The sequence below is a fragment of the Crocodylus porosus genome, unplaced genomic scaffold, assembly GCF_001723895.1.
Source record: "Crocodylus porosus isolate Cpor-Errol unplaced genomic scaffold, CroPor_comp1, whole genome shotgun sequence".
NCBI classification, from domain to species: Eukaryota; Metazoa; Chordata; order Crocodylia; family Crocodylidae; genus Crocodylus; species Crocodylus porosus.
Window position 1 is genome coordinate 30151064 of NW_017728913.1, and position 8311 is coordinate 30159374.

Below are 8311 nucleotides of genomic sequence, written 5' to 3' on the forward strand. Positions count from 1 at the left end.
TCCCCCAATGCCTGCTGATTCTCCCTGACTAATTTATAACAGGCCACTAGATCCCCCCTCAGTCTTCTCTTCTGGAGGCTGAACAGGTTCAGGTCCCATAGCCTCTCTTCATAGGGCCTGCCCTGCTGTCCCCTGATCATGTGAGTTTCAACATCTTGTTTAGCATTTTTATTTATGACCACTTAGAGGACCAAGCTTATTCATTTGCCTAAGTGTTTGCAGGGTTGGTGTCAAGATGGCCATTTCTGTACTCAGATTACATTTCTTTTCACATGTGCATAGTCTTTTCACTTTGCTCAAGGTCACTTTTGGGGCTAAGATTTGGGGACATTTTATTTGTGACACTGATTCAGCGCAAGAGTCTAGCAGGTGTTTCCATCATTGGGAGGCAAGTAGTTGTCATGGGAGGATTCTTGTAACCTTCATAGTTCCTTAAGAAGAGTGTAGTTTTGCAGTACTGATTGGCATGCAAGTACCTTGAATGATAGACTTATTTGGTAAAGAGGAGGGTATGCAAAAGCACAGCTTATGGCCAAATCTACCATTAGAAACCTGAAAAATCTGAAGGACATTATTCTGTACAGCTTGGCAGTCTTTATAGCACATAGATATCCATTGACATTTTTGGCTGGAATGCATTTTTCAAAAGATGATTTAATTGTGCTGAGTTACTAAAAGAGTAAAGGCTAATGAGCATCTTTTCACAGAAAATAGCTATGATTATTTCAATACTGGGAGGCATTTATCTAGGGTTTTTAATATTTCAAGTAACCCTTCCCCCGACCGGGTTGAATGTTGTGCCAATTCCTTTTTGTGGTGTTTTAATTTCTTTATTTTGTCATACTTCTTGGACCTGTTTATAAAATGGATTATGAATCCTAGCAAAGTGCTGTACACAATTTGGAAAAAATGTATAAATATTGTTAATAATGTTAAAGGATTTAAAAAGTTCTGACCAAACAATATATTGTGGCCATTGTCATATGCAGATTTGAAGGAAAAGATTGAGGCTTCTTTGGCAATTCTGCTATAGTGCAAGACAGATCAGTGGGTCATCTGTAAGTACCTAATCCCTTAAAGAAAACTCCATGATGCTTGGTGGAAGTGGCATGAGAAGGTGGCAGGGTGCCCAGGGCAGTGGCCACACATAAGGGTAGTGACAACTTTTGGTTGCTACTGCTGCAGTAAATAGCAGTTGCATGGCTGTAGCAAAAGTGTTTTTTTGCCTGCTCCCCCTCCAACCCTGTCAGCTCCAAAGGAGGTTGCCTGTGTTGCCCTGGCCTAGGTATGCTAGTACATGGTAGTTAACAGTTTCTCATGAAACACTGTCAATCTTGGATTTAGTTATGCTGCTGTATTAGCATAACAAGAGTGCCAATTTCTCCTGATCAAGATGACTGCTCATTAGCAAAAGTCAAGGTACAGTATTTGATCAAAAATACTAAATATATTCTCCAATTGACTTTAGACTTTATTAGTCAGTTCATGAAGTTTGACCCAGTTCCACTGAACTGCACTACATTAAACCAGTTGAAGATCTGGACTCTCAGTTATTACCATTCTTGTCATGCTTCTAGAATCAATGCATTGAATGCTAGAAATGGTACTAGCATTTCGTTGTTTGGATTGTACCTAAATTTGGCATTTGGGTGCTGCTACATCATAAATGATAAATATAAATAATATGTATCACATAGATGCTATAAATGGAACTCATAACAATAATGTATCATTTTTTAAAATTAAGTCATAGAGCTTTCCTTTCAAATCAGAACTCATATAAGCAATCAAGTGGTTTAACAGAAATTCTCAGATAAGCAATTAAAAGTACATGAGGATAATATTTACCTAATGAACATCTTTGGCTTTCCATATGTGACACACATGGCTGCAATACTTAACTTTTTACTATGACAGCATATGAATAGCTGTTTGCATTACAGAAAATTGTTTCCCTGCTACTTTCCATACCCACATTGTTCACATTGTCTGACCACTATTCTTTCATATTGCAGGATCCGTTCTTTCACATTGTGGGGGTGCAGAGGGTAGGGGGATGTAGTACCCCAGAACCTGGTGCCCCTTGTGGTCCGCACTGCTTGCCAGCTGTTTCCCAGTCCCACCTCTTCCCTTCTCCTTCCTGCCATGACTTTGATGTTGTTTGCTTGTTGTTGGAGGAGATTAAGACCTCAGCTCTCAGATACTGGCCATGCCTTAACAGCAGCCTCTCCTGGGGGTGCAGCTTCACTATACTAGTCTCTGCCCCTGTGGTTCAAGGTTGGCTTCTGGCATCTATAGCAGGGGAGCACACACAGGCACCCCTGCTTGTTACTTCTTCTGTCCCTGTAACTACAATCTAGTCCTCTGGGCTGAAGTTAAAAAAAAAAAACTGAACAAAAAGAACAAGGCAGCTGCTTCTTAAAAGAAATAGCCTCTATCCCTCATGGTAAATGTTCCCTGGAGACCTACCTCCAGGTCCTCTAGGCAAAGGGGGATAGGGATCAGGGCTGCCTACTCACCTCCAGCCAGACAGCCCCTCTCCCTGTTGCTCCTTGCTTGCTCAGAGTCTAGGCTTAAACCCCACCCCCAGCTCAGCTTCCTTCTGGTCATGTGCCTGGATCTCCATCCCTCAACCAGTTGCAGCTAATTGCTTCATTAGCTGCCTGGCCTTTTTAGTCAGTGGCTCAGTCCTTGCTGCCTCTCCTGGCCCCAGGTTTCCTACCTCTTCAGGCCTTCCTAGTAACAGGGGCAGGGGTTCCTTGTTGTACAAATGAAATATACTGTTGTTTGAAAGGCAGGGGATCTTTTTCATGTGAGGGACACCATTGTCTAAGGAAATAATAACCCACAGTGTCATATTAGTTGTTTTTTTTTATTTTAGCAATGAACAGTTTCTGTGCTAGAAAGGAGGAACTCTGTGGTGAGAACCGAGAAAGTCAAAAACAATAATCTTGTGAAAACATCTTTGTCCAGTGGATGAAGCAGTGAACTGGAAGTGCCATGACCTAGGCAATGGAAAGGAGTTATGTTTCTAGTAGGAACATCACAACTGTCCTTGTAGAAACCATGGATATACAGTTTCTCCCAAAACAAAAATGGGGATTCTGGGGGGGCGGGGACACCAACAACTCACTTCCAACCTGGTACAGGTTATTTCCAGGAGAGTTCTCCTGGGAGAATGAATGCCTGAATTGCTCCCTCTCCCAGAGACATTTCTACTGCTAAAAATGGATGCCAGTTTATAGCCATAAGTGCTATGTAGGTTTTAAAATGTAGCCTAGGAGAGTTAGGGAACTGATTCTCCTCCTCCACCTCAGTTTTCCTCCTCTTGGATTCTTTTTGTGACTCAAGCTTTAGAGTTAGATAGTGAGTGGTGGTTACAAAAGTAGATGTATCAATGGATTTTTAGAGACTTGAACATGTTAGAATAGAATCACACTTGGACGCCTAAATATGATTATACTTAGAGTAGAATTGAATCTGGCCTGGGCATCCAATTCCCTTAGGCCCTTTGGCAAATCAAACTCCATTCCAAATTTTGCCAATGACCTCCTGAGTGGGCTGAGAGAGGTCAAGCTGCTTTTGTTTTTCAGCTTCCTCATCAATACCATCAGGTTAATGGTACTTACTCTAGTTGTTCAATCCCCTTGAGATTTACAGTTGAAAAGCAGTATATCTGAGGTAAGGACTGTTAGTATTTTCACTGTATGGAGATAGGACTGGAGGCATAAGGAGCTGACATGATATTTGAGAATTTAATAGGGTATATTTTCCTCTTGATAGGCACATATATTTCCTATTAATGCTAATGGGAGTTATATGTGTGCATCAAGAGAACATACCACTCTGCATGTAAATTTCACATTTTATTGTACAAAGGATATGTAACTCTATTATCACCAGGATCTTAGTGCTGGCATGAAAATCTGTCCCAGCCAATTGGTTATAATCAAACATTAAAATGATCTAGTTGAGCCTAATTGTATTTTACCTTCCCACCACTTCTGTAATGAAAGTACTTTAATCCTAAGCATTTCCATGTCATGTAGATCAATAAATAGCCTCTTTCTTGAAGTTAAGATGTTTTTAAACTCAAGCTAATAAAACTACTTATTTCCATTTCCTTCAGAGTTACAACTATACTTAAAAAAGCTTACACAACTTGGATTTGAGACATTATTCTTCTGTAGGAAACATTGAAAAAAAAGATCTCTGGTTTTTGAAGGTATCTTCAGAAGATAATACAAAATGCCAGCTTTTATGAATTCTGTATTTGAACTAGAAAGTGTCTGGTTACTTTGCCATATCTAGTTTTCTTGAAAAAAAGATATTTAGGCCTACGACCAGTAATATTAAATGGCACAAGGTCTTGCATCATGATGCAGTCAGAATAACAGTAATCTTGATTCACAACCTGCATCATAAGGAATGATCTCCCATACCAAGCTTGCCCTTTAGAAAGCTCTTCCTATTTGCATGAAATTTCCACCTATTTTCCCCTAGTCTGTATGTATTAGTTCAGAGGCAATTTGCTTGTGCCTTGAAAGAGCAATACTGACATTCAGCTGAATTCAAATTCAAGATAACTTTCTGATTTAATTCTTCTTACGTTTCCATAAAATGGAAACATAAATAATGCTGATTAAATATGACCTGGGTGAAAGTTGGAATTTCCATTCTAGGAGAAATTTCAAACTTCTAGAAAAAGCCCATTTTGAAAGCAGTATTTATAAATGTCCTGTGAAGAGTTTAATCTGAAAAAAAACTTAAATGTTTTGTTTAAGAAACAACTTAAGAACTTGTTTTAGAAATAACTTAAATGTTTTGTTTGAATGTATCAAGACAAAAATGAACCTCTAAGTCAAACATCGAGCTTTAGTGTTCCCAGACTTCTGGCTCCAAGGAGCCTGAATCATTTCTTCCAGGGCCACCAGGTTTCAGCAACAAGCAAGATTTCTTTATCTCAAATGGGTTTTTAAGAATTGACATTCCTGAAATAAATCTGTTTTCTCAGAAAATTTCCAATTAGGTCTAACCATAATTTAAAAATGTTTGGAGATATTTTTGCCTGATTTTTAATTTAGATCCAGAAAATGAGTATTGATACACATTGTTTTGTTTTGTAATAAGTGAAAAAGGCATCAGAAAAGGCAAAATGAGAGCATGGAGCCGTTTAGGCAATACACGTAATGGACTCAATATCCTTTTTCATAGATAATATATGGTGAGTTCAACAATAACACTTTGGACACTCCTGGGCTGAACTAACCGTTATTTATTATTATAATTCTCTGAAGTCATCTCCAGGGTGGATCTTAACAATTGCCCTCGGTAGATGTATGCAGATCCTATACTTGCTCTGCCTCTGACTTGACTCAGTCCAGTCCTGTGGAGGCAGAGGAAACAGCAAAGCCTCTGGCTCCACATGGCAGGGACAGTGGAGTCCCCAGTGCAGCAAACCTGCCACAACGCAACTGAACCCTGCAGTGCTGAACAGGAGGCTATGGCCTTCAAGGGACAGCGCAAGGAAAACACAATAAGACACAACAGTAGGATCTGTGGTAAGAACCGAAGCCTCGGCTCTCACTTACATTTCTGAAAATGTAGAAAACCCCAGGTAAATGTAGGTCCCAGTTCTGAAGCCTGAGATCAAAGGATGGTTTACCTGGAAAAGTCTTGGATCTTCCAACTTCACTGGGGCTGATAATCAATAGTCGAAGAGTGGACCTCTATTACCTTGTATGTACTTATGCAGCAGTTTCCTAGTTACAACACTTGGATATTTTTGACCCTTTCTCTACACTGTGGACATGTAAGCATGTGTACATATACTGAGCATGAAGCATATGCTACCCACTCCTTGTGAAGTGAGCAGAGCATACAGTATTTTCATTAGAATGGTGCTTGTCTGAATGCCTATGAAAGAAAAAGCAGAAACACACAAGAGAGGAAGAAGAAATGAAGCTGACCCTGAGGAAAAAGGCTGAGAGAGACAACTTCCTAGAATTTTTGAATGACTCTTTAAAGGGAATACAGGCAGGTCCAGCATTAGTCAAGCCTGGATCCCCTTTGAAGATGTAGCCCACACCTAAGCCCCTATTTTGATTGTGGGCTCTGATGCAATAGGTATTTTAGAGCCTACCTTCATCACACAGCGCATACCCATGAGAAGTTACTGGGGTCCCTAGAAAGTTGTCAAAGCACTAACCCAGGCTGTGGGAGACCCAGATTCAAATGCCTCTTCATTTGCCTGCTTCTGCACAAGGATTTGAAGATTACCTATAGGTTTTACATTGTTCTGGGTTGGATTGGTGTCTGCCCTTGTAATTGAAGCTATTTTACTTTATACAGTAAAAGCGGTGTTATTCGGCACTTTATTGGCCAGCATGCTTTATTAACCAGCATGCCGGTCAATGCAGCAAAAGTGAAACCGGAAGTCCCGCTTCCAGTTTTGCTGAGTTCACATCATCAACTTTGGGCAACAGCCCAGGGCAAAGTAGCCTGCTTGGAGCCCCCTCCCTGTTCCCCAGCACATTGACTGCAGGACGTGAAAGCCTGGTGGTCCATATGCGGCGGTAGGGACAGTGGCCCCACCAGGCAAAGACACCTTTCAGGTAACCAGCATATTTGGTTATTCGGCACCCCCGCATTCCCCATGGGTGCCAGATAACAGAGCTTTTGCTGTATAAATATGTATATATTCCTTAATATATAACACAGGCGTGTGCCCAAACCAAATCATTCTTACTCTCTCTCTGCTATGGACTTAGGAAAATACTTTTGAGAAGTGTAGCCCAAGCCCTACTCCTCTAAATGGCATTCCCTACTAACAAATTAATATATGGTTCCCTTTATATGGTTCCTTCTATTTATATGGGTTAACCTTCAGAAGTAATATATTCACTGAAAAATATATATTTTTAAATATGGTTAGTTAAAAAAAAATTACAAACATACTTATTTAAGTGAACAGATAATTCAGCAAAGGGAGAAGTTATAGGTCTTACAATTCAACCTAACAGTCAATCTCGAATATTCAATTATACAGATGTTTTCCATTTTTGTAATCTTACATTCTTAGCCAACTTTGCTTTCATTAAAAGTATTCTTTTGCCTTGGTGGTACACTTAATTAGGACACATTTTCTGGACCATAGAAATACTAGGAAGATGTATTAAGACTGTTTTGATGGAATATATTTTTATGAAATTTCCAGGCCATGTTTGTGTACCTGGAACATTTTGGGTATATTTCAGAGAATTGAGAGAAACGGCCAGACATTTATGTGGTTTGTTGTGTGCTTTATTAAGTTCATTATTGAACTTTCTACTTCAGGAAACTAGTAACATCCTCACTTGATTTTACCTGTGATTTCATTTAATTTACCATCCTTAACTAATTTTCTTAAAGTTTCCATTTGCTGTGCTTTTATAACTTGCTTATGTACCAACTGAACACTGTCACATTGCTAAAGATGCCTCTTATCATCAGTCCTGATGAAATCACTTTAACATCCACCCACCTTCTTCTGGGATTCCTGATCTCTTCTCATTATCTTTACTATCTAAACCAGCAGTTAGCAATATTTTGCCAGTGCAGGCCCCTGCTGTGAGCTGCAAACCTCTGTATCCCTGGAGAAGCAAGTTGTCTGTCTGTATTTTAGCTGGTGGACCCCCATCACCCACAGCATTGGGGATGGTAAAAATCTGTGGTTAGAATAGAAACAGGCATGAAAAAGCAACAGAGAGGTCTGGAGAGAGGGCCATTCTGCTGAGGGGAGAGGTGGCATAGCAATGTTGTATGCCTAGGCTGCCCTGGGCTAGATCAGACTTTGGCAGGCTGAATGCAAACTCTTTCAGCTTGCAGACTATAGGTGCTGACCACTGACCCAACTCTTTCTTCAGTTACAATTCCTTTATTCCTTGTTACTCCAATCAGTTTATCTTGTATATAAAAGTTGAGTCATTTGATATACACTAATGTCATTCTTTTGACTTCAATAGAGAAACAATGCTGATTTACAGAATCTAAATATCTGGTCATAGTTTCATAGTTTCATAGTTAGTAGGGTCAGAAGGAACCTGAGCAGATCATCAAGTCCGACCCCCCGCCATGGCAGGAAAGAGTACTGGAGTCAAATGACCCCAGCAAGGTGTTCATCCAGCCTCCTTTTAAAGACCCCCAGGGTAGGAGCCAGCACCACTTCTCTTGGAAGTTGGTCCCAGATTCTAGCCACCCTGACCGTGAAGTAGCGTCTCCTGATATCTAGCCTAAATCTACCCTCTGCCAGCTTGTGACCATTATTCCTGGT